The 26,776-nt window shown below is 51.8% G+C and overlaps 1 long non-coding RNA gene across 1 annotated transcript in view; it reads left to right on the plus strand.

Annotated features, from left to right (window-relative positions):
* The first annotated feature begins 8,875 nt into the window (after window positions 1–8,875).
* Window positions 8,876–26,776, plus strand: part of LOC146830513 (uncharacterized) — a 41,921-nt gene continuing 24,020 nt past the window's right edge. The window contains exons 1-2 of the long non-coding RNA XR_014961433.1: window positions 8,876–8,983; window positions 22,898–22,924. This is a non-coding gene — a long non-coding RNA (uncharacterized LOC146830513). The remainder of the gene's footprint in view (window positions 8,984–22,897; window positions 22,925–26,776) is intronic.

The following is a 26,776-nucleotide window of genomic DNA, read 5'->3' on the forward strand; positions in this document are numbered from 1 at the left end:
TGATGAAAATCCAAATTGAGTAAATCCAAGGAAAATCACTTGGAGAAGAGAAGAAAAAGCAAAATTAAAACTAGTAGATTGAAAAAAAATCTGTTGGGTACTTGCTGCCCTTAAGTTCGGTAGAGGAGTAGAAGAGGCTAAGTCACAAGACACGGTCAAATTAACAAAATGGCTAACACTGAGAATAATAAGAGTAGATGTACCTTTCTGAAAAGATGGTGCAAAATGTGCTGCTGCTGTACAGGTTTATTAATGCTGCTTTGGAGCGTGCTTGCTCTACTGATTTCATTTAGAGTCACTATAGACACTTTAGAAGGTCATACTGAGAACAAAACTAATATAGGGAAGAGTTCACAGAAAATAGTACCAACTAGAACTAGCAATGTACATATACATAAAGATAGGTCAATTAATGATTTTTCTAGCAATGTTTTTTCTAAATTGTTGTATGAATACATAAAGACAATGGAAGTAAGGGATTGCTATGTTTGCATGCAATTACCTGCCTCTGTTTCGGAAGGAGTGACTTATCATCATCTTCCGGCTACGTATGGAATTTCATGTAGTGTGTTGATTAGTATATTCTACCAGTTAGGGAAATTAGATTATAATATGTCTAATGTAGATAATATTCTTGGGCAGTTGCCTATGAATAAAGCACTGAATCCTGCAAAAGAAGCTAACACTTTAGGTGAGATTTTTATAGAAACCAAAGAATTAACCTTAGAATATGTTTTTAGAAACAATTTAACTTGCAGTTTGAAGGGAGAAGAGAAGAATTTTCTAGACATGGTTGAGAGAAGAAGGTTGAACATGCACAAGAAAGCAGAAGGGCATAAAATGAGTGACATAATGTGGGATATAGAGAAAGAAAAGGATTTGAAAAATGGAGCCAGTCCAACTATGGCTATAGATGCCCCACAGAAAGGCAAACTGTGTATTACCAGGAAGAGATCCCAGTATGATTATTATTTCATAGGGATTAGTGAGTGCCATGATACATACTTTATTGCAACCGCATGGGGATTTAGAGGAGGAGAAGATCCAGTTTTTCCGGGAGTGTGTTATATTTGTGGGAACAAGGCTTATTACCGTTTGCCTGACCATTGGTTTGGCACATGTTATGTTGGCCTGGTCTTTCCAAAGATTTTTCACATGGATAGAGTAGATAATGCTGAACAAACTAATCCATTAACACACTATAGAAGAGAAACATTGACAGAAATTGTAGGAGATATTTTTGGAGCTTTAATTCCAGCAGTGGGAATTTCTTTGAATGCATTTGGCATTCGGAAGCTGTCAACAGTGGTGGATCGCTTGTCAACAAGCACCGCTGGAGGCTTTCTTTTGGTTAATACAGAAATGGTTGCTTTTCGTGCTATGGCAATGCAAAATCGACTTGCCCTTGACATTCTTTTGGCAAAAGAGGGTGGAGTCTGTGGAATGCTGAAAGTTCAACATTGTTGCACTTACATTCCTGACGAAAGCAAAGATCTAAAAGTTTATATCAGAAATATTACTGATTTGCATGAAGAATTAGTACCACTGGAAGCTGAAAGTATCTGGACTAAAATGGCTAATAAGATGATTGCTATTAAGAATTTTGTAACATATACAGATTTTCATATTAATATGATTCACAAACTGTTATGAGCCCGCATAACAGAAAAAGATTAGGAAGACAATACACTTTGTCATTAATTACGCATCCTAACGGGTCATATATATACGGCTGTGGTTGGTGATATGTATGCACCGTTATATCTACTCGCAGTCAACCACAGTTCTCCCTTGGATTGCGTTATTTAAGATGCGTCGACGCGTTTCGATGGTTATTCTTGTGATTCCATCTTTATCAAGACAGGTGATAGGCTTTAGGTCCTCTTCTATTTTACAGGGACCTACATCAAAGAAATAAATACTATTAGACTCATTTTTATAATATGTGTTCCCAGGGAGCTTTTATTATTGTATCTAATTGGCTCTCTTTAAGGAGTAATGTTTAAAGTACTCCTCTACACTTGTTGTAAGTATTCATAATCATTAAAGGTGTGGTGGCGTTTCACCTTGTTGCTTCACTTCGATATTCCAATTTTTATTCAATTTTCACTTAAGAATCCACGTGGTGGTGCGCTGCAGGTTATAGCTGTTTTTGTGCTGCAACATAAGTAATAATATGAATGTATTTTTTAATTATCCTGACACTGATTCTTGTGTTCGAAGCCGTGCGTACGTGGCATATCCCCTTCAATACTCCTCACCTTATGGCCGAATCGTCAGTTTCATACAAGGTGACGGAGGTCCGAGTTACTCCTCCTTTATTGTTCGTCACCTTGTGGCCTCAAACAGTCGGCTTCGTACGCGGAAGTGCTTCTCAATTCGCTGAGAAGCACTTCCGCGTACGAAGCCGACTGTTTGAGGCCACAAGGTGACGAACAATAAAGGAGGAGTAACTCGGACCTCCGTCACCTTGTATGAAACTGACGATTCGGCCATAAGGTGAGGAGTATTGAAGGGGATATGCCACGTACGCACGGCTTCGAACACAAGAATCAGTGTCAGGATAATTAAAAAATACATTCATATTATTACTTATGTTGCAGCACAAAAACAGCTATAACCTGCAGCGCACCACCACGTGGACTCTTAAGTGAAAATTGAATAAAAATTGGAATATCGAAGTGAAGCAACAAGGTGAAACGCCACCACACCTTTAATGATTATGAATACTTACAACAAGTGTAGAGGAGTACTTTAAACATTACTCCTTAAAGAGAGCCAATTAGATACAATAATAAAAGCTCCCTGGGAACACATATTATAAAAATGAGTCTAATAGTATTTATTTCTTTGATGTAGGTCCCTGTAAAATAGAAGAGGACCTAAAGCCTATCACCTGTCTTGATAAAGATGGAATCACAAGAATAACCATCGAAACGCGTCGACGCATCTTAAATAACGCAATCCAAGGGAGAACTGTGGTTGACTGCGAGTAGATATAACGGTGCATACATATCACCAACCACAGCCGTATATATATGACCCGTTAGGATGCGTAATTAATGACAAAGGGCCTCATGTAGGTAAATAAATTTTACCGGTTCTTAAATACCGAGCCGTACCGAATCGGTAAATTAGAATCGGTAAGTTATATGTAGGTAAAAATTCGGTAACAGTTACCGATTCGGTAACATTCGGTAATCACGAATCGGAATTCACCGAATCGGTAAATACCGAGGTGGTATTTACCGATTCGGTAAATACCGAGGTGTTATTTACCGAATCGGTAAATACCGAGGTGGTATTTACCGATTCGGAAAATACCGAATCGGTATGTACGGATTCGGTAAATCAAATCACATGACTTGACGAAACAGCTAATCCAGTGCAACGACAGCCCACCCAACCAGGAAGTGCCCACACCCAGGCAGGTGTACATAATTAGCCGAAGTGGCCACACCCAGGCAGGTGTACATAATTAGCCGACCCTGGAGAAGCTTGGAGTGCAGAGGAGAGGCAGGGAGCCGTTGCATGTGCGAGCGGGTAAACGAACAGCATGTCCAGCCAGAGAACACAGAAAGACGGAGGGGAAAGGAGGAGGAAGCTGAAATTTAGCCCCAAGGAACTCCAGGTGCTGGTGGAGGAGGTGGTGAAGCAGCACCAGAAGCTGTTTGGAAGGCAATCCCTGCAAGTGCCTGAGGCCGAAAAGCGCAACATATGGCTGGCCATCCAGGCGCAGGTCAATGCTGTGGGAGTGACCCACAGGGACATTGAGGTCCTCAAAAAGCGCTGGTATGACCTCCGGATTGTAACCAAGAGGAAGATGGGCGACATCCAGAAGGAGGCCAGCCAGACCGGAGGTGGAACCAACAGGGCACCTGCCCTCACCGAACTGGAGGAGCTGGTGGCGGCCACAATCGAGCAAGAGAGCGTCGTGGGTCTTGGGGACGCCGACAGCTCTGCCAGAGCCGCAACACACCAAGGTAAGACGAAAGCACAGCAATGTAGCCCCCCCTACCCCTATCCCACATCCCCCATTGTGAAACGAGAATCACACTGCAGTCCACACGTGTCAGTGCAGACAGGCAATGCATTCCGGGAGATGTAGTCAGGGCAACACTAACCATGACGTAAATGTTACAGGGCAACAAGGCATGTCACGCACTCGAGGCACAAGGAGACAGGGGACATATTGGAATGTGAAATGATTTATTGTGACGCATGCAATGCAGCCCTTCGGGGACACTGAGCCAATGTTGTATTTCTGTCCACAGATGTGACATCATGCAGGACAGGGCATGCTGCAGGAGAGACGGCACACCGGCCACATAAATCACCTCTAGCCAGCACCAGTTCAGACCAGGGAGCAGGCCCACTGGCAGCCGCACCACCAACACAGCCAGCCTCGCCGCACACAGAGCCAGCATCACCTCACCGAGAGCCAGCATCACCACCACCAGAGCCAGCATCGCCACTCATGTTCGAATCACCGGCCACATCTCCGCTTGCAGGTGTGAGAATGAGGAGGCGTCCAGCAGCCAGGCTACGAGCCTTAGACACCTCGTCAGACGACAGCATGGGCCCAGAAGACCGCACCGGGCCCCAGGAAGGGAGCCATGCCACTGTGCCCCACACCTCACAGGCAGCACAGACGGAAGCAAGAGGGCGCCGCAGGTCGCGTGTCCAGAGTCCACCAGCACCCACTGACGGCCATGGTGTCTTCTTGGGGCTCGAGGGCCAAATGTTGAAGCAACAGCGCCTGCAATCAAAGGCAGTCATGTCAGTCCAGAGGCACATGCGGGTGATGAAGACAACATTAGTCAACATGGACACCAACATTAGCGGCATGGCTGCGGGCATTCGGGACATGTCCCAGTCAATCCAGCAGTTGTGCAGCAAATTAGATGCTGACATCGAAGCACGGCGCCGGGAACGCCAGAGAAGGGACACCACCAGCAGGGCACTCAACCGTCTGGCAACTGCGACTTCTCTACTGTGCCGGCGCTCTGTGACGATGCAGGAGGGCCTAACACAGTGCTGCAGCGACCTGTCTCGGGGGATGGTGCAGGTGACAAGTGCACTAGGGGTGCTATTGACTAGTCAGGCGTCGACAACTGCTGCAGGGGATGCTGCGGAGAGCATCGACACCAGCAGCAGCATCACACCCCCCGTCCCAGAAGCACGCAGGAGCAGCAGGCGGCTTGGGGTTGGCTCCAGTGAGGATGCACAGGCCGTGCAATCCACCACTGCAGCGCGTATGCGCAAACATTGATGTAGCCCTGCTTAGCCACTTCCCATTGGGTGACGTAACCCTGGACATACTCCTTGTATAGATGGTATATTGCCAGATTGGCCTGTTCATGTGTTCATGGCGTGGTGCCACATTAAAACTACGTCAGGACTTCTCACAACTCGCTGTGTCCCCTTACTTACTCAGAAATAGTTGCATGTGATATCTGCCCGTCTCTCTCTCCCATCGATTGCAGTTGGCACTCTAGCTGCGTTGCCCTCTGGCTGGCCTGACTCATCCTCGTTGTCCTCAAAATATGTCAGTTCCACATCTGTACCTTTTTTCGTGGCAAGGTTGTGCAGCATTGCACAAGTGGCAATAATCTTGCAGCAGGTGATGGGTTTGTACTGGCGTGCGCCTCCGCTCTTGTGCAGGCAGCGGAACCTGCTCTTCAGTAGTCCAAACGTGCGCTCCACCACATTGCGTGTTGTTTTGTGTGCCACGTTGTATCGTCTCTCACTCTGGGTTGCTGGGTGTAGGTAGGGAGTGAGGATGAATGACCGGCATGCATATGCACTGTCGCCTGGATGAGTAAAAGGGAACCATCAGTAACATGCCTCTATGCACTATGATTTGCAGGTTTCAAGGGGCGTCACTGTTACTTACCTAGCAGGTATCCCTCTCCGAATTCTCCGGCACTCAGTCGTGTGTAGATCCCACTATTCTGGAAGATGTAAGAGTCGTGGGTGCTCCCAGGAAACTTTGCAACAATATCTGTGATGATGTTCCCTGCATCACAGATCACCTGCACATTGATGGAGTGGGTGGACTTCCTGTTCCTGTAGATGTGCTCTGTATCAGCTGGTGGACAGATTGGGATGTGTGTACCATCAATACAGCCGATGACATGGGGGAACTGTGCCATGTGATAAAAGTCTGTTTTTGTTTTCTGCAGTGCAGCCTGTGTGTTTGGGAAGCTTATGTAGTGGTGCATTCTCTGCATCATGGCATCCAGGAACTTCCTGAAGAAACGTGACAGGCAACTCTGGGATACCCCACCCACCGCAGCTATCACCACCTGATAACTGCCGGATGCCAGCAGATGTAGGCTGCAGAGCACCTGCACATGTGGGGGTATGGCGTGCGCCCTTCTTATTGGATGGTCCAGGAGTGGCTGTAGGTCCCTGATTAAGTCCATGATGGTTTCGGGGTCTAGCCTGTACCTCTCATGTATCTCTGCATCAGTCAGCTGGAATAGTGTGATGCGCTGTCTGTAGATTTGTTCCTCCCGTCGCCACACCCTCAGTCCTGCTGCCTGTAGACGTAGGCGCCTTGCAATGACGTACATAGCGGCCATGTTGTCCACGCTGTAGCATTTTGGGATTGCTCATATGCATTGTTGATGGTTACCACCTGCTTTCAATCCGTGTTAATTACCGACTCTAATTTACCGATTTTCTTGGATTTCTTAATTACCGAGTGCTCCTACATGTCATTTTCATTTTTACCACTTCATATTTACCACTTCATATTTACCGATTCGTTAATTATGTATTCGGTAACTCTGAATCGGTATTTTGGAATTCGGTAAATATGAATCGGTATTTACCGCCTCATATTTACCGAAAATTGGTTTTGGGACTCCTACATCTCACTTGTCTGAATACCGGTCGGTAACGGCATATTTACCGAAAATCGGCCGTTACCGACCGGTATTTGGCTACCTACATGAGGCCCAAAGTGTATTGTCTTCCTAATCTTTTTCTGTTATGCGGGCTCATAACAGTTTGTGAATCATATTAATATGAAAATCTGTATATGTTACTTTTTGTGTTTTTAAGCTTATGTAATTGCATTATTGATTTTATGAATTGCATGTATACCTTTTTTTTTTAAATAAATGTAATGAACATTTGATGCCTTTTTATATTAATGAGTGTTAGATTCTTCAGTGTGGTACCATTGTGTCATAGTATAGGGATCGTGTTTTCCTAAGTGTGATTAGTACCCCATTCCCTTCAAAAGACAAGGGGTCTCTCTCGGTTACTCCAGCAAAAACATCCTGCATGCTACCCATAAAAGTACTGAACATCCTGCATACTACTCATAAAAGTATTGAACATCCTGCATACTACCCATAAAAGTACTGAACATCCTGCATACTACCCATAAAAGTACTGAACATCCTGCATACTACCCATAAAAGCATTGAACATCCTGCATACTACCCATAAAAGTATTGAACATCCTGCTTACTACCCATAAAAGTATTGAACATCCTGCATACTACCCATAAAAGTATTGAACATCCTGCATACTACCCATAAAAGTACTGAACATCTTGCTGCCCTTAAACTGCTTCTACACTGGGTCAGGCTCTGGTCCCATTGCAAATTGAATGTATATAGAATGGATCTTCTAGAAGTCATGAATCTCGAAACAGGGAATAAGATGAAGGGGTTCTTGCACCTTAATGAATAGTTTACAAAGATTGGTCCCATTCAATTTACACCTCCCCTGAGTCTATTAATTCAAATTCAAACGTACTTTTAGTTAAAACTGGCTGGGATTTTACAATAGCCCAGTGGCACTACTCTACTAATCTGGGATCTATTTCTTCCCAATTCCCATAAACCACTTCCAAAATGTGAGGCTTTCTTTGATGAGATTGCCCCTCCCCTTGCTAAAATTCTTCATATTAAATTACATTTGGGCATCCTACCTCTAAAAGCCTTTACCAATAAATGGCCTCTAGGCTGTCCTTCCTCGGCTGAGTGCAAACTATGCGAGTAGAAATCTGAGGACATTGACCATTTCCTCTTTATCTGTCCTTACTATGCCGGCTCTAGACACAAATGGATTCATACTTTGTGTCTCAGTCTGGGCCTAGACAGATTCCGGACTGCCCAGAGGATCATCACCCCTGATTCCTCTGGGATTCTAGTGTTTATTATTAGTAGATACTTGCTTGCTTCTTGATGTATATGCTTTAAACTTTCTCCAACTCGGATCTAGAACCCCTTTTGGGAACCCTGATGCAGCACGATCACATTTTATAATGCACTTAATTAAATTATTAATTGTTGTATTCATTTAATCCACTTTCTATGTACATTTTAAGTGTGTTTTGGTTGATTTAGTTAGGATAGCCTTTATTTTATTTCTGTCACTTATTACAGGAGCCGGAGGTGCGGTGTGATGTGCGTTCATTATAGAAGTCTAATTCGAGCAATGAATTCCCTTTGAGATTTCCATGCATTATCACTATGCACCTTGACTGTTTCCCGCCTCTGCCTATTCATTGCACTTTGTGTGCTCAACCTTCTCATATTTTATTGCTACTTTATTTTGTGACTTTTATGGTGTGCATTTGTATCTGCTGTGAAGAGTATGTGTTATGTTCTGTATTTGTCCTTTTATGGCCTTTGGCTCAAAATGTTTTCGACTATATACATTGTTTGTTTGTGGCTTGGTGTTCCATTCTTCATTTTATAATAAAATACTCCCTACTCACTGAATACCTCTAATTTTATTTTATTATTTCTTTATATTTTTACTGGCTCAATGCATAAATTCTGTCCTACCCTTACCGTCTGAGCAGATGGGAATTTCATAGCATCTCTGTTGGTCTGTTTCCAAGGTATCAAAATATGAAAGCTCAGCAAACTGATGGTGATACCTTAACGGACAACAAAGTGGAGGAGGAGGAGGAGGAAGAGGTGGACCTGCAGATGAAGATAATTGAATCGTTGGGTGAGAAACCACAAACTTGTCATTAGTGTCAATTATAAAAATGTCCAGTAAACTTTGAATGTCTCTCTTTGTCATCTCGCCCATATATTTAGTTAGCAAATGTGTTGTAAGATGGAGGCATATATATCAAAGAATGGCTTTGCGATTCTCAAATAGCGATTTCTAGAGAATCGCTACTTGAGAATCGCAAATTGAGATGTAAATAAAAATTATTAAATATTTTGCGATTCCTTCGCATTCCTTAATTGCGACTGGCAAATTGTGAGTCGCAATTAAGGAATGGCTTCCTATTCATTGCTATGGGCCAAGAGGCCCAAATGAATGAATGGGAATTGCATTCCAAAAGGACACCCTGTTACACCCCGGAAATGTGCATGTGTGCACATGTGGCACACATACATGCCTTACGGGCATGTATGTGCGCCACATGGCACTTTGAAAAATGCAAAAAAGTGAATTTTTCAAAGAAATCGCAATTTGCCACCAACTTAAAGTTTTTTGTTTAAACATTTTTTATTGTTTTCTTACCAACATACGAATACAATTCCCACAAGAGCCCAAGCAGCTCACCAAAAATTAGTACATACAACATTTCAACCCGTTATGCATTGGAAAAGTTACCCTTCCCGCTTGGACCCCCCCCCTCCCACTCCCTCCCGCAACCCTTGTCAGTGTGCCCCCGTCTTCCTATCCTCCCTCTGATGTGACCCTCCCTATTACTATGATACATGTAGGGGTATTCAATCCTGTCTCTGTCAGCTTGGGCGTTCCCCTGGGTTCAGCCGCGTTGAATGTGTCCACCTATCATAGTGACCCCCCTCCTACTCCCCGCTTATCGCATCCTCATGGCGGTCGGGTAGGTCCCCCTCTCCTTTGTTTTCTGACATCAGCCCCTGAAGTTCAACCACCAGTGACTCCCATGCACGGGCCGTCGCTAACGCCTTTTCGTCGTTCCTCCTATGCGCTAATTGCAAGCGAAGTGTGCCCTCCGCGCCTGCCCATTTCGCGAACGCCGCTGCCACCATGTTTTTCTTACATTAAGGCTGCACAGCACGTACTATTTACAGATACTTATCTTCCCCTGGCTGCACTCATTTATGATACTTACCTTCTACTAAAGCTATTCACACGGTTTAAGCCTCATCCACTGTCCAGACTTCAGGGACTGTTAATCCATAGGATAAGATCTCTTCCTAGGGAAAAGGCAGACAGCTTGTAACAGTATGCGGAAATGCTTGCTTTTTTATTAAGTTTTGAATATTTGTGAGTGTGACTGACAGTCAGCATATGAAATGTAATGCTGAATGCCTTTCTGCCTGAGCCTCGCTTGTAGTAAAGATTGAGCAGCCAGGCACACTCTTGAGGTACAGGAGTGATGCAATGACGTTGGCCTTATATTGGGCAGCCCTTCACATCAGTGTGTGGTGCAGGGGAGCAAGCCGCAATGCAGCACCTAGATGTATCCTCAGGCGTTGCAGAGAGAAGCCCTGCGTGTGGCTTTATGTCACTCAGCTCAGATTGGGCTTATATTATGCAGCCCTTCACATCAGTGGGTCGTGCAGGGGAGGAAGCAGCAATGCAGCAACTAGATGTATCCTCGGGCGTTGCAGAGAGAAGCCCTGCGTGTGGCTTTATGTCACTCAGCTCAGATTGGGCTTATATTGGGCAGCCCTTCACATCAGTGGGTGGTGCACGGGAGCAAGCCGCAATGCAGCACCTAGATGTATCCTCAGGCGTTTGCAGAGAGAAGCCCTCTGTGTGGCTTTATGTCACTCAGCTCAGATTGGGCTTATATTATGCAGCCCTTCACATCAGTGGGTGGTGCAGGGGAGGAAGCAGCAATGCAGCAACTAGATGTATCCTCAGGCGTTTGCAGAGAGAAGCCCTCTGTGTGGCTTTATGTCACTCAGCTCAGATTGGGCTTATATTATGCAGCCCTTCACATCAGTGGGTGGTGCACGGGAGCAAGCCGCAATGCAGCACCTAGATGTATCCTCAGGCGTTTGCAGAGAGAAGCCCTCTGTGTGGCTTTATGTCACTCAGCTCAGATTGGGCTTATATTATGCAGCCCTTCACATCAGTGGGTCGTGCAGGGGAGGAAGCAGCAATGCAGCAACTAGATGTATCCTCGGGTGTTGCAGAGAGAAGCCCTGCGTGTGGCTTTATGTCACTCAGCTCAGATTGGGCTTATATTATGCAGCCCTTCACATCAGTGGGTCGTGCAGGGGAGGAAGCAGCAATGCAGCAACTAGATGTATCCTCCGGCGTTGCAGAGAGAAGCCCCGTGTATGGCATTATGTCACTCAGCTCAGATTGGGCTTATATTATGCAGCCCTTCACATCAGTGGGTGGTGCAGGGGAGCAAGCAGCAATGCAGCACCTAGATGTATCCTCGGGCGTTGCAGAGAGAAGCCCTGCGTGTGGCTTTGTCACTCAGCTCAGATTGGGCTTATATTATGCAGCCCTTCACATCAGTGGGTGGTGCAGGGGAGGAAGCAGCAATGCAGCACCTAGATGTATCCTCGGGCGTTGCAGAGAGAAGCCCTGCATGTGGCTTTATGTCACTCAGCTCAGATTGGGCTTATATTATGCAGCCCTTCACATCAGTGGGTCGTGCAGGGGAGGTGGCAGCAATGCAGCACCTAGATGTATCCTCAGGCGTTGCAGAGAGAAGCCCTGCGTGTGGCTTTATGTCACTCACCTCAGATTGGGCTTATATTATGCAGCCCTTCACATCAGTGGGTGGTGCAGGGGTGTAAGCAGCAATACAGCACCTAGATGTATCCTCGGGCATTGCAGAGAGAAGCCCTGCGTGTGGCTTTATGTCACTCAGCTCAGATTGGGCTTATATTATGCAGCCCTTCACATCAGTGGGTGGTGCAGGGGAGGAAGCAGCAATGCAGCACCTAGATGTATCCTAAGGCGTTGCAGAGAGAAGCCCTGCGTGTGGCTTTATGTCACTCAGCTCAGATTGGGCTTATATTATGCAGCCCTTCACATCAGTGAGTGGTGCAAGGGAGCAAGCAGCAATGCAGCCCCTAGATGTATCCTCAGGCGTTGCAGAGAGAAGCCCTGCGTGTGGCTTTGTCACTCAGCTCAGATTGATCTTATATTGGGCAGCCCTTCACATCAGTGGGTGGTGCAGGGGAGGAAGCAGCAATGCAGCACCTAGATGTATCCTCGGGCATTGCAGAGAGAAGCCCTGCGTGTGGCTTTGTCACTCAGCTCAGATTGGGCTTATATTATGCAGCCCTTCACATCAGTGGGTGGTGCAAGGGAGGAAGCAGCAATGCAGCACCTAGATGTATCCTCAGGCGTTGCAGAGAGAAGCCCTGTGTGTGGCTTTGTGTCACTCAGCTCAGATTGGGCTTATATTATGCAGCCCTTCACATCAGTGGGTGGTGCAGGGGAGGAAGCAGCAATGCAGCACCTAGATGTATCCTCAGGAGTTGCAGAGAGGAGCCCTGCGTGTGGCTTTATGTCACTCAGCTCAGATTGGGCTTATATTATGCAGCCCTTCACATCAGTGGGTGGTGCAAGGGAGGAAGCAGCAATGCAGCACCTAGATGTATCCTCGGGCGTTGCAGAGAGATGCCCTGCGTGTGGCTTTGTCACTCAGCTCAGATTGGGCTTATATTATGCAGCCCTTCACATCAGTGGGTGGTGCAAGGGAGGAAGCAGCAATGCAGCACCTAGATGTATCCTCAGGCGTTGCAGAGAGAAGCCCTGCGTGTGGCTTTATGTCACTCAGCTCAGATTGGGCGTATATTTTGGGCAGCCCTTCACATCAGTGGCTGGTGCAGGGGAGGAAGCAGCAATGCAGCACCTAGATGTATCCTCAGGCGTTGCAGACAGAAGCCCTGTGTGTGGCTTTGTCACTCAGCTCAGATTGGGCTTATATTATGCAGCCCTTCACATCAGTGGGTGGTGCAGGGAAGCAAGCAGCGATGCAGCACCTAGATTGTTGGACCCGGCCTCGTGGTGTGGTCCTTACCCCCGGGGATTGTGCCCGTTCCCCGCCCCGGCCTTCACGGGCCACCCTTCTGAACTGCACCGAGGCCCTTCATCCGGAGCTGCACGAGGTCGCATACCTCTCGTGGCTCCGCCATCTTGTTGGCATCCACGTGACTCTGTGCGCCAGCCAGCGCGACCCCGCTCAACCCGGCCTCGACCCCAGCGAAGCCCCGACATCGGGGCACCACGAACTGGCCAGGGGGTGCCGCAGGAACCAATCATCGCCCCCGGCGGAGGACAGTATCGATGGGACCCCCAACTGTCCTCCCCTCTTGAGGTGTGATCGCCCTGCAACTCCCTTGGGCCTGGCGCCTCTCCTGCTGGGCGTCTGGCCACCTCCACCCGGCCTCTCCGCCCCCCCCCGGGCGCCTGGGTCCGGACATCAAAGGGCTCCAGACCTATATCTGGGGCGACCCCGCCACAGATCGGCAGTTGTATCCCGGAGTCGAGAGCCCTGCTGATTGAATCGCGGCTGACCCTACGGAGAAGAACTCTTGTCGGAACCATCACGAGCCCTGCTGACTGCGTCGCGGCTCCTTCGTGTGAACACTTTGAAGCCACCTGGAACATCGGAGCCCTGCTGACGCTGTCGCGGCCCAACCTCGCTGAAACCTCCCTCGGAGCCCTGCTGACGACGTCGCGGCTCGAGCTGAGCAGAAACCATCTTGAGAGCCCTGCTGTTTGGATCGCGGCTCTCCACGAAGTGTACGCCGGAGCCCTGCTGACGCCGTCGCGGCTCGACCCCTCCGAGATCCGGAGGTCCTCCAGCTTGAGGATAAGAACTGGGCCCCAGGTACCCTCGTACCGCACTCCTGCCAAAGACTGTCCCGCTACCCCTACCCTTCCAAAGAGACACTGAGACTTTTGGTGGATCCCTCGATCCCTTCGTGTAAATATTGACCTCGTAACCTTTTTATTGCTGATAAAGAATTGCTTGTCTTGAGACAACCTCCTTGAGTCCTGTGTGGTGGTGTTACTGTGCTAGTACGTGATAGGAGAAGGATCTCTCAGGAGACTTCTCAGCAGCGCTCGGCTACTTCGTACAGTGTGAGGACCCCCCCCCTTGGTGGTCTCGCCGACTCCTCGGGGTCCGCCTTCCAACATTTGGTAGCCAGCGACGGGATCCGAGCCGAACGCAGTACGTACCAGCCAGTACCCACTAGCTACCCAGCCAAACGTACAGTAATCATGAGCAGCCAGGAAAACAACGCGACAATGGAGTTCCAGCCCGAACGGCTGGAAGAATATACGCACAAAGAGTTAAAACAGTTCTGCAAAGACAAAGGCATTGCAACCACCGGCCTAGGTACCAAAGAGGACATGCAGAAAGCTCTGAGGACATGGCTGGAGGCCGGGGCGGGCCCCTCCCAGGAAGAGGGTCCCTTGCCCCTGACTGAGACCACATCAACCGCACTGACTCCGGCAACCGGAGGAAGTAAGAGCCTAGAAACCGGCCTCTCCGAAGAAGAAATACGAGAGCGGGAGAAGGTCCGGAACCACGAGCTAGAGCTCGCACGACTGCGGCTGGACGGCGAACTCCAGCTGGCGGAAAAGAAACTGGCCCTAGAGCAGCTACGGCTTCAAGAGGAGATAGAGGAGAAGAGACGACACCGGGAGTTGGAGGAAAAGAAACTGACCCTTGAGCACGAGCGCAGACTCAAGGAGCTCGAAATCAAGGCCAAGAACGGAGGGACCAACGCCCACAGTACTAGAGACCCTCTACCGCCTTCCGAGACCAAGGTACATATCCCGAAAGAGGTCGTCAAGGAGTACTACAAGAATGACGACATCCAACAATGGTTCAAGGCCTACGAGGTGGCCATGACCTCTCATCGGGTGCCCCGAAAAGACTGGGGCGCGGGCCTGTGGGGGCGGTTCCTGAGTGAGGGTCGAGACACACTGCTCCAGCTGCCGGAGGAGGTGATGACCTCCTACGATCACATGAAGGAGGCCCTGCTCACCCGCTACGGGCTAACCGCGGAAATGTACTGCCAGCGGTTCAGAGACTGCAAGAAAATCCCGGGTACCACCTGGGTAGAGTATGTGGACTTTTTCAGTCGGGCCCTAGATGGGTGGATCAAAGGTAGCAAAGTAACCACCTACGGGCAGCTGGTCGACCTCATCGTGTGGGAACATCTCTCCAACAATTGCTTCGTGGAACTGAGACAGCACCTCCTCGACAGCAAAATGACCGACCCGCGAAAACTCGCCGTCGAGGCCGATCGATGGGTCAACTCCCGGGTCCCCCGGAACTCAATGGGGGAGTACCAGAGGAACCCCACCGGGCCCCCCCGCCAACGCGGTGGAGGGGGAGGGCCGAACAGGAACCGAGACCCTCCCGCCGGGGCCCCCAGGAGCCCCCCTCGAGGGCCACCGCAGCTACAACTCTCCCCGAGCCTAGCCCGAAGGGGGGCGCCCCCGGCCAGATCCGGACCACGGCCACCAGTAACGTGCTACGGCTGCCAACAAACCGGACACTATGCCAGCGATCCGGTCTGCCCCCTGAACCGAAGAAACGGGGCCGGCGGGCCCCCGCCCCGACAGCTGGCGGCCGCCGCCCTGGGAGGAGAAGAAGAGGAAGAGGAGACCCTCGACCGAGGGACCACTGAATGGGAGCCGGCAGCCATGTCCCTGGTCTGCCTGGGTAGCCGAGAAATGGTGCCCTGCACCCCCATCCCAAGCAACACCCAGAAGTACCGGCAGCAGGTCACGGTCAATGGACAACGGGCCGAAGCCCTTCGTGACACCGGTGCCAGTGTCACCGCTGTCCGCTGCCACCTGGTGACCCCCGAACATATCCTACCGAATGTGCTGTGCCCCGTCCGGACGGCCGACAACAGCGAAAGCCTGTGCCAGATGGCCCTGGTCCCCTTCGAGTGGGGAGGGGTGACGGGCCTGCTGAAGGTGACGGTACACGACGACGCCCCCGTCGACTGCCTCCTGGGGAACGACTTGGAGAGTTCCCCCTGGGCTCAAGTAGAGCGACGAGAGCACCTCCGAATGCTGGGACTATCTGACTGGGCCTGCGCCATCACCCGGTCCATGACCGCCCGGGCCCCCCGCTCATCCTCGGCCTCCGGGGCCGCTCAGCCCGAGGGGCTCGCACCCCCTCCCGCCAGCAGCGAGGGGGAGGCGGACACCGACCCTGGACCTAGTGAATCCTCCCCCGAAGAGATGGTTTCCCCGTGCGCCCTACCAGAGCTGACACAATGGCGACACGAAGGGGGCCCCACCCGGGAGCAGTTCCAACAAGAGCAGCAGTCCTGCCCCACTCTCGAAGGGGTCCGCCAGCAAGCGTCCGCCCAAACCAACGGGGACCAGACCGGCACCCACTGGGTCTACTGGGCCGAGGGCCTGCTATACAGTGAGCAAAAAGTGGCAGAACTCGGGGCCAGCCGAGTGTTGGTGGTTCCCCTCCGCTTCCGGGAGTTCCTGCTCAACCTGGCACATGATGTGCCCCTCGCCGGACACTTAGGGCAAGACAAAACGTACAGCCGTCTGGTGACCCACTTCTACTGGCCCCGGATGCGGAGAGACGAGGACAACCACTGCCGGTCCTGCCAGACCTGCCAAGCCAGCGGGAAGACGGGGGGTCGGGTCAAGGCCCCCCTCCAACCCTTTCCAGCCGTCAGCACCCCGTTCGAACGGGTCGGAGTCGATATCGTGGGGCCCCTGGACCCCCAGACCGCCCTGGGCCACCGCTTCATCCTGGTCCTCGTGGACCACGCCACCAGGTACCCGGAGGCGGTCCCGCTAAGAACTATAACGGCCCCCGTGGTAGGCCGGGCCTTAATGGGGATCTTCTCCCGAGTGGGATTTCCCCGCGAAGTGGTGAGCGACAGAGGCACGAACTTTATTTCCAGGTACATGCGGTCCCTGTGGCAGCAGTGCGGGGTCACATACAAGTTCACGACCCCCTATCACCCTCAGGGGAACGGACTGGTTGAGCGGTTCAACAGAACACTAAAGGGAATGATCCAGGGCCTGGAAGAGCCCCTCAGGCGGAGATGGGATGTCCTGCTGCCGTGCCTCCTGTTTGCCTATCGGGAGGTCCCGCAGAAGTCCCTGGGGTTCAGCCCGTTTGAACTATTGTACGGACACCCGGTCCGCGGACCGCTCAGCCTGGTCAAGCAGGGCTGGGAGACGAAGCCCCAAGGCGCCCCTCCTGACGTCTACCGATACCTCCTGACCCTCCGAAACCAGACCCGCAAGTTCCGAGCCATGGCCGAAGCCAACCTCGAGGCCAGCCAGGAGGACATGAAGCGGTGGTACGATCGGAACTCCTCTACCATAGAATTCGAGCCAGGTCAGAAAGTATGGGTCATGGCCCCGGTTGAACCCGGCGCCCTCCAGGACAAGTGGACCGGGCCCTTCAAGGTGGTGGAGAGGAAAAGTCCCGTCACCTACCTGGTCGACCTGGAGTCCCCCCGGAACCCCCTCCGGGTCCTACATGCTAACAGGCTAAAACCCCACTTTGCCCGGACCGAACTGAGCCTGCTACTGGCGACCGACGAGGGGGGCGAGGACGACTCCGAGCCCCTGCCCGACCTCTTGCAGTCCAACGTCCATGATGGATCAATCAAAGGTGTCCAACTCGCCTCTTCCCTGACTCCGGAACAGCGCAACGACTGCCAGCAACTGCTGCAGGACTACGCAGCCCTCTTCTCCCTCACCCCGGGGGTGACCCACTGGTGCGTCCACGACGTCGACACCGGGGAGAGCCCCCCCCGTGCGACACAGAGCCTACCGGGTACCCGACCGAGTGCGGGCATGCATCCAGGCCGAAGTACCGAAGATGCTGGCCCTGGGGGTCATCGAACCCTCCGACAGCCCGTGGGCCAGCCCTGTCGTCCTGGTGCCAAAGGCCGCAGCTCCCGGCCACCCCCCGGAGTTACGATTCTGCGTGGACTACCGAGCCCTGAATGCAGTGACCAAGACGGACGCCCACCCTATACCCCGGGCCGACGAACTCATCGACCGCTTAGGGGCCGCTCGCTACTTGAGCACGCTGGACCTCACCGCCGGGTACTGGCAGATCCAGCTCACCCCCGGCGCCCAGGAAAGATCCGCCTTTTCGACCCCGGATGGGCATTACCACTTTCGGGTGATGCCCTTCGGAGTGAAGAACGCCCCGGCCACTTTCCAAAGACTGGTGAACAAGGTTTTGGCCGGGCTTGAGGCCTTCAGCGCGGCCTACCTAGATGACATTGCCGTGTACAGCAACAACTGGGCAGAGCACCTCCTTCACATTAAAGCCGTCCTGGCTGCCCTCCAGCGGGCCGGGCTCACAATCAAGGCCAGCAAATGCCAGATCGGCCACGGATCCGTGACCTACCTGGGCCATCAAGTAGGGAGCGGGCAGGTGGCCCCTCTCCAACCGAAAATAGATGCCATCCATGCCTGGGAACCCCCCACTACCCAGACCGCTGTCCGGGCCTTCCTGGGTCGCACCGGATACTACCGGCGGTTTATCCGGGACTATGGGAGCATTGTTGGCCCCCTCACAGAACTAACGTCCAAAAAGCAGCCCAAGAAGGTGCACTGGACACCCCGCTGCCAAGCAGCCTTCGACACCCTAAAGACAGCCATGTGTACTGCCCCGGTGCTGCAGGCCCCTGACTACAATAAGGAGTTCGTGGTGCAGACGGACGCCTCCGAGTATGGGATCGGGGCCGTCCTGTCGCAGGCCGATGAAAAGGGGCTCGACCGACCAGTGGCCTTCATCAGCCGACGGCGATTGCCCCGGGAGCAACGATGGAGCACCATCGAGCGTGAGGCCTTCGCTGTAGTGTGGGCCCTCAAGAAGCTCCGGCCCTACCTCTTCGGTACCCACTTCCGGGTCCAGACCGACCACCGGCCCCTGCGGTGGTTAATGCAAATGCGGGGCGAGAACCCCAAGCTGCTGCGATGGTCCATCTCGCTACAAGGGATGGACTTTGACGTTGAACACCGGCCCGGCAATGACCACGCCAACGCCGACGGCCTGTCCCGCTTCTTCCGCCTTGACGAGGAGAATCCCCAAGGAGATGGGTGACTCTCCATGCCTTCGGCTGGGGGGGACGTCTGTTGGACCCGGCCTCGTGGCGTGTTCCTTACCCCCGGGGATTGTACCCGTTCCCCGCCCCGGCCTTCACGGGCCACCCTTCTGAACTGCACCGAGGCCCTTCATCCGGAGCTGCACGAGGTCGCATACCTCTCGTGGCTCCGCCATCTTGTTGGCATCCACGTGACTCTGTGCGCCAGCCAGCGCGACCCCGCTCAACCCGGCCTCGACCCCAGCGAAGCCCCGACATCGGGGCACCACGAACTGGCCAGGGGGTGCCGCAGGAACCAATCATCGCCCCCGGCGGAGGACAGTATCGATGGGACCCCCAACTGTCCTCCCCTCTCGAGGTGTGATCGCCCTGCAACTCCCTTGGACCTGGCGCCTCTCCTGCTGGGCGTCTGGCCACCTCCACCCGGCCTCTCCGCCCCCCCCGGGCGCCTGGGTCCGGACATCAAAGGGCTCCAGACCTATATCTGGGGCGACCCCGCCACAGATCGGCAGTTGTATCCCGGAGTCGAGAGCCCTGCTGATTGAATCGCGGCTGACCCTACGGAGAAGAACTCTTGTCGGAACCATCACGAGCCCTGCTGACTGCGTCGCGGCTCCTTCGTGTGAACACTTTGAAGCCACCTGGAACATCGGAGCCCTGCTGACGCTGTCGCGGCCCAACCTCGCTGAAACCTCCCTCGGAGCCCTGCTGACGACGTCGCGGCTCGAGCTGAGCAGAAACCATCTTGAGAGCCCTGCTGATTGGATCGCGGCTCTCCACGAACTGTACGCCGGAGCCCTGCTGACGCCGTCGCGGCTCGACCCCTCCGAGATCCGGAGGTCCTCCAGCTTGAGGATAAGAACTGGGGCCCCAGGTACCCTCGTACCGCACTCCTGCCAAAGACTGTCCCGCTACCCCTACCCTTCCAAAGAGACACTGAGACTTTTGGTGGATCCCTCGATCCCTTCGTGTAAATATTGACCTCGTAACCTTTTTATTGCTGATAAAGAATTGCTTGTCTTGAGACAACCTCCTTGAGTCCTGTGTGGTGGTGTTACTGTGCTAGTACGTGATAGGAGAAGGATCTCTCAGGAGACTTCTCAGCAGCGCTCGGCTACTTCGTACAGTGTGAGGGCCCCCCCCTTGGTGGTCTCGCCGACTCCTCGGGGTCCGCCTTCCAACATAGATGTATCCTCAGGCGTTGCAGAGAGAAGCTCTGCGTGTGGCTTCATGTCACTCAGCTCAGATTGGGCTTATATTGGGCAGCCCTTCACATCAGTGGGTGGTGCAGGGGAGGAAGCAGCAATGCAGCACCTAGATGTATCCTCAGGCGTTGCAGAGAGAAGCCCTGCATGTAGCTTTATGTCACTCAGCTCAGATTGGGCTTATATTATGCAGCCCTTCACATCAGTGGGTCGTGCAGGGGAGGAAGCAGCAATGCAGCAACTAGATGTATCCTCGGGCGTTGCAGAGAGAAGCCCTGCGTGTGGCTTTATGTCACTCAGCTCAGATTGGGTTTATATTGGGCAGCCCTTCACATCAGTGGGTGGTGCAGGGGAGGAAGCAGCAATGCAGCATCTAGATGTATCCTCAGGCGTTGCAGAGAGAAGCCCTGCGTGTGGCTTTGTGTCACTCAGCTCAGATTGGGCTTATATCATGCAGCCCTTCACATCAGTGGGTGGTGCAAGGGAGGAAGCAGCAATGCAGCACCTAGATGTATCCTCAGGCGTTGCAGAGAGAAGCCCTGCGTGTGGCTTTGTGTCACTCAGCTCAGATTGGGCTTATATTATGCAGCCCTTCACATCAGTTGGTGGTGCAGGGGAGGAAGCAGCAATGCAGCACCTAGATGTATCCTCAGGAGTTGCAGAGAGGAGCCCTGCGTGTGGCTTTATGTCACTCAGCTCAGATTGGGCTTATATTATGCAGCCCTTCACATCAGTGGGTGGTGCAGGGGACGAAGCAGCAATGCAGCACCTAGATGTATCCTCAGGCGTTGCAGAGAGAAGCCCTTCATGTAGCTTTATGTCACTCAGCTCAGATTGGGCTTATATTGGGCAACCCTTCACATCAGTGGGAGGTACAGGGGAGGAAGCAGCAATGCAGCACCTAGATGTATCCTCAGGCGTTGCAGAGAGAAGCCCTGCGTGTGGCTTTGTCACTCAGCTCAGATTGGGCTTATATTGGGCAGCCCTTCACATCAGTGGGTGGTACAGGGGAGGAAGCAGCAATGCAGCACCTAGATGTATCCTCAGGCGTTGCAGAGAGAAGCCCTGCGTGTGGCTTTGTCACTCAGCTCAGATTGGGCTTATATTGGGCAGCCCTTCACATCAGTGGGTGGTGCAGGGGAGGAAGCAGCAATGCAGCACCTAGATGTATCCTCAGGCGTTGCAGAGAGAAGCCCTGCGTGTGGCTTTATGTCACTCAGCTCAGATTGGGCTTATATTATGCAGCCCTTCACATCAGTGGATGGTGCAAGGGAGGAAGCAGCAATGCAGCACCTAGATGTATCCTCAGGCGTTGCAGAGAGAAGCCCTGCGTGTGGCTTTATGTCACTCAGCTCAGATTGGGCTTATATTATGCAGCCCTTCACATCAGTGGGTGGTGCAGGGGAGGAAGCAGCAATGCAGCACCTAGATGTATCCTCGGGCGTTGCAGAGAGAAGCCCTGCGTGTGGCTTTGTCACTCAGCTCAGACTCTAATAACGTTTTCATCTCGGCACAAAGTGGGATGAATCCGAAGCCTCACTGAGCCCACCGCACACTGTGATGATATGGGGATGGCAGACTTCAGAAATGTCTCCATCACATTTTGTATTGCAGGCTCCGTCTTCTTGGGAGGAGAGGGATAGTAGTGCCATGGAAGTCCTATAGGGGCCGCTGCGACCCCTGGTTTGCTCACTGCGTGGCCTTGCGTGGCTAGGTAAATCGAGGGTAATGCAGTGCAAATCACTGTGTGGCGTTACTATGCCCCAGGGAGACATTCTAGGGGGGGAGCATAGGTGTTCCCACGCATCCACCCGTATTTTGCCACATTCCCAGATTTGTCATTACTGGTAGACCTGGTAATGTGTCTAAATTCTACTCCTCACCAGGTGAGGCGTAATGAGGAGAAATATCTTTATTTCTCCTTGTTACTTCCTCTGGGTGTGCTGCATTATGCCGCACGCATAGAAAAAGGAAAATGCCTCCGAGTCAATGTCCCTTCCTGCACAAAAACAATCCTGCTTACAATACAGACACCCTTGCACCATGGTGCACTCGTGCACCTGCGTTGGCGCTAGGGGGCACACTGTGCACCAGTACAGGGAGAAGACAAGAATGCACTGTATAATGTTAAATGCTGTGCATTCCTACCCTTTCCCTGTCACGCAGCCCAGCAAGGTGACGCGCTGCGCTGCATGATTTTTAAAAATATATATGCTCCTTAGTGCGACTGAGTGGTAAGTGATGGAGGTCCCGGTACAATGTACTGTATCCTTACGGGATGTAGGTGTTCCGCCTTCCAGACACTTGCATATGATGCACGGCATCTCGAAGGACATTCAGTTGATGTATGTGTTGTCCTCAAAACTTTACGTAAACTAGAACCAGGATAAGCCGATGTGGTGCTGCAGAAATGCACAAGGACAAAAAACAGGGAATTCAAGGGCTGCTCCATACGGCACGGCTGCCAGCCAGGGTGCCAAGGAGCAGAACTGAAGCAGCGTCACTGCCCAGGACACCGAAGTGAATTTTTAGTGAATTAGATTTCAGAACATTTCCACCTAAAATATAATTTTGTATAGTAAACCCTGTTTGTAGATCCAAATTTATGTATTTTCCATATGTGTTTATTACTGTTTTAATTTCCTGTGTTTGTCTTCTAGAGTGGAGATGGGCCCGCCGCTTTGCAGGTAACTACAAATTGTCCTCCTTTTGATTTCCTCACTTCTTAATTCTCTTTCGTTTCTCTGTGTTATGTGTTTTCAAGGAGTTACATCAGAGAGTCTCTCTGTGCATTCATTTGATATCAATCAATTATTAACAATGTGCAGCATGTCTGAGGGTCTCTGCTGCTGGTTAGATGGACTCTTCTTTCTTGCTTTGGTATTATTCATGCTTTGGCAGTAGAGCTCATCAGAGCACACTGCAGCTCTTAGGGAGAGAACAGACAACGAGCACTGCTGCAGGGGCCTGTAACTCTGCTGCAGGGGCCTGTAACTCTGCTGCAGGGGCCTGTAACTCTGCTGCAGGGGCCTGTAACTCTGCTGCAGGGGCCTGTAACTCTGCTGCAGGGGCCTGTAACTCTGCTGTGGTCTGTGCCATTGCTGGGTTTTCATTGCTTCTAGGATCTGCCCCACTCTTGGGATCTGCACCTCTGCTTGAATTACTCCTCTGTTGCGTCTGTATTCTGCTGTGGTCTGTGCCACTCCTGGCGTCTGCACGGCTTCTGGGGTCTGCACTGCTGCTGGAATGTGCACTGCTGGTGGGATCTACTCTACTGCTGGGATCAGTAGTGCTGCTGTGGTCTGTGCCATTGCTAGGATCTTCGTGGTACAAAAGGGGGTGGTGATGGACGGAGCATCAGAACCAATCAAACACTCACACCCAGTCAACAGATCCGGGTTTTATCCATCACCGTTCTTTAGCCCACTCTGCCACCCCAGTTCAGACATGGCCATATGCAAATCAGTCTGACCCTGTGCCTCATGGGAACAGTCCAGCCCGAACTGCCAAACCATGTCTTCCCTGGACCGGAAACAAGCTTCCTGGGACCGGTTTCGGGTTCATAACCCTCGTCAGCCAGGCTATCTTGAATCCAGTGGCAAAGTGAGCAAGGAACCCACGTCTGGGCATACCCTGCCAATGATTCATCATAGGCCACCTTGCCCCACCCTGGTAAGGGGATACTACCAGGGCAGACCAGGTGGCAGAGTGGGCTAAAGAACGGTGATGGATCAAACCCAGATCTGTTGACTGGGTGTGAGTGTTTGATTGGTTCTGATGCTCCGTCCATCACCACCCCCTTTTGTACTGCTAGGATCTTCAGCGCTTCTGTGATCTGCAGCACGGCTGGTATTGGGATCTGTAGTGCTGCTTGGGTCTGCGCCGCTTCTGGGGGCTTCACTGCTTCTAGGATCTGCACCACTGCTGGGGTCTGCAGGGATCTGTGCTGCTGCTGCAGTCCGTGCCCTTCTTGCTGGAGTCTGCGGTACTGCTGGGATCTGCACCACTGCTGGGATCTGCACCACTGCTGGGATCTGCACCACTGCTGGGGTCTGCAGTACTGTTGGTATCTGTGCTGCTGCAGTCTGTGCGCTTCTCTCTGGAGTCTGCAGTACTGCTGGTATCTGTGCTGCTGCTGCAGTCCGTGCCCTTCTTGCTGGAGTCTGCAGTACTGCTGGTATCTGCAGTACTGCTGGTCTCTGTGCTGCTGCTGCAGTCTGTGCGCTTCTTGCTGGAGTCTGCACTGCTGCAAATCTACGAAAGTTAATAGATGTGGATTAGCGTCTATCAACCCCTCCCCTCCCCCCCCCCCCCCCCCCATGGGACACGTCCTTGCCGTAAAGTAGCACATAGTGCTAATTTGTGTTGCTTTCAGGCCACCATCCAACACTATTCAGGATTTGCACTGGAAGGTAAGACCCAAAACAGCACTTTGCAGCAGGTGTGCATCCCTGTTTTAACGCACACCGGGTGGGAAAGGGTTGGTAAATCTGCCCGCAAATTCGGGATTTAAAATGTAACACAATAAGTGAGGGTGTTCTATTTATTAAATTGTATTACTACTCAAAGAAACCCTTTTAGACAACCGTAAAATGACAAAACATTGAGAGAAATAACAATAAGGTTCTAAACCTGTGCCTTTCAATTTGTAAGCAGCTCACTGTGCTATAGTAGGATTGTAACTGATGAACTCCAACTAACAACAGGATCTCTGTGACAAAAGCAATAACCCAAAGAGTTATCTATATGAAATAGTAATCTGTGGTCTGCATGTTACACGTTGAGCTTTGCAGTAGGAACATTAGCCCTACATGCTACCTTATCACGAGTCAAAAGTATGACTCTACAAACGGCCTCCATCAAGTGCATTAACCAACAGGGCGTTGTAATTATCCTCTGAAAAAATGCCATGCACAGAAAGATCTCTGCAGCTACTCTTATCTCGCTGCTGCCTGTCAGGCAAAGAGCGCCCACTTGAGCTTGGTGTGTGGTGCTGCGGCACCTGTTGCACTGCCCTGGACCCGACACTGCCTGCTGGGGTCTACAGCGCTGCTGAACTCTGCACCACGGCTGGGGTCCGCACCAGTGCTGAGCTCTTTACTGCTGCTGGCGTCTGTAGTGCTGCTGGCATCTGTAGTGCTGCTGGGATCTGTAGTGCTGCTGGGATCTGTAGTGCTGCTGGGAACTGTAGCATTGCTGACATCTGTAGCATTGCTGACATCTGTGGTGCTGCTGGGATCTGTGGTGCTGCTGGGATCTGTGGTGCTACTGGGATCTGTAGTGCTGCTGGGATCTGTAGTGCTGCTGGGATCTGTAGTGCTGCTGGGATCTGTAGTGCTGCTGGGATCTGTAGTGCTGCTGCCATCTGTGGTGCTGCTGGCATCTGAGGTGCTACTGGGATCTGTAATGCTACTGGGATCTGTAATGCTACTGGGATCTGTGGTGCTGATGGGATCTGGGGTGCAGCTGCGATCTGTAGTGCTGATGCGATCTGTAATGCTGCTGGGTTCTGTAGCACTTCTCGGTTCTGTAGCATTGCTGGCATCTGGGGTGCTGCTGGGATCTGTACTACTGCTGGGATCTGTAATGCTGCTGGGTTCTGTAGCACTTCTCGGTTCTGTAGCATTGCTGGCATCTGGGGTGCTGCTGGGATCTGTAGTGCTGCTGGGATCTGTAATGCTGCTGGGTTCTGTAGCACTTCTCGGTTCTGTAGCATTGCTGGCATCTGGGGTGCTGCTGGGATCTGTACTACTGCTGGGATCTGTAATGCTGCTGGGTTCTGTAGCAGTTCTCGGTTCTGTAGCATTGCTGGCATCTGAGGTGCTGCTGGGATCTGTAGTGCTGCTGGCATCTGAGGTCCTGCTGGGATCTGTAGCGCTGCTGGGGTCTGTAGTGCTGCTGGGGTCTGTAGTGCTGCTGGGGTCTGTAATGCTGCTGTGGTCTGTAGCACTTCTGGGTTCTGTAGCATTGCTGGCATCTGGGGTGCTGCTGGGATCTGTACTACTGCTGGGATCTGTAATGCTGCTGGGTTCTGTAGCAGTTCTCGGTTCTGTAGCATTGCTGGCATCTGAGGTGCTGCTGGGATCTGTAGTGCTGCTGGCATCTGAGGTCCTGCTGGGATCTGTAGCGCTGCTGGGGTCTGTAGTGCTGCTGGGGTCTGTAGTGCTGCTGGGGTCTGTAATGCTGCTGTGGTCTGTAGCACTTCTGGGTTCTGTAGCATTGCTGGCATCTGGGGTGCTGCTGGGATCTGTACTACTGCTGGGATCTGTAATGCTGCTGGGTTCTGTAGCACTTCTCGGTTCTGTAGCATTGCTGGCATCTGGGGTGCTGCTGGGATCTGTAGTGCTGCTGGGATCTGTAATGCTGCTGGGATCTTTTACACTGCTTGGGGCCTACAGCGCTTGTGGGGTTTGGAGCACTACCTGTCTGTCTTTCTTTGTACCTATCTACCTGTCTTTCTGTCTACCTACCTATCAGTCTATGTATCTTTCAGTCTATCTACGTATACATCTAGCTATCCGTCCATTTATCTTTGCAAC

Source organism: Triturus cristatus, chromosome 5_1 (assembly GCF_964204655.1).
Source record: "Triturus cristatus chromosome 5_1, aTriCri1.1, whole genome shotgun sequence".
In the NCBI taxonomy this organism is placed as follows: Eukaryota; Metazoa; Chordata; class Amphibia; order Caudata; family Salamandridae; genus Triturus; species Triturus cristatus.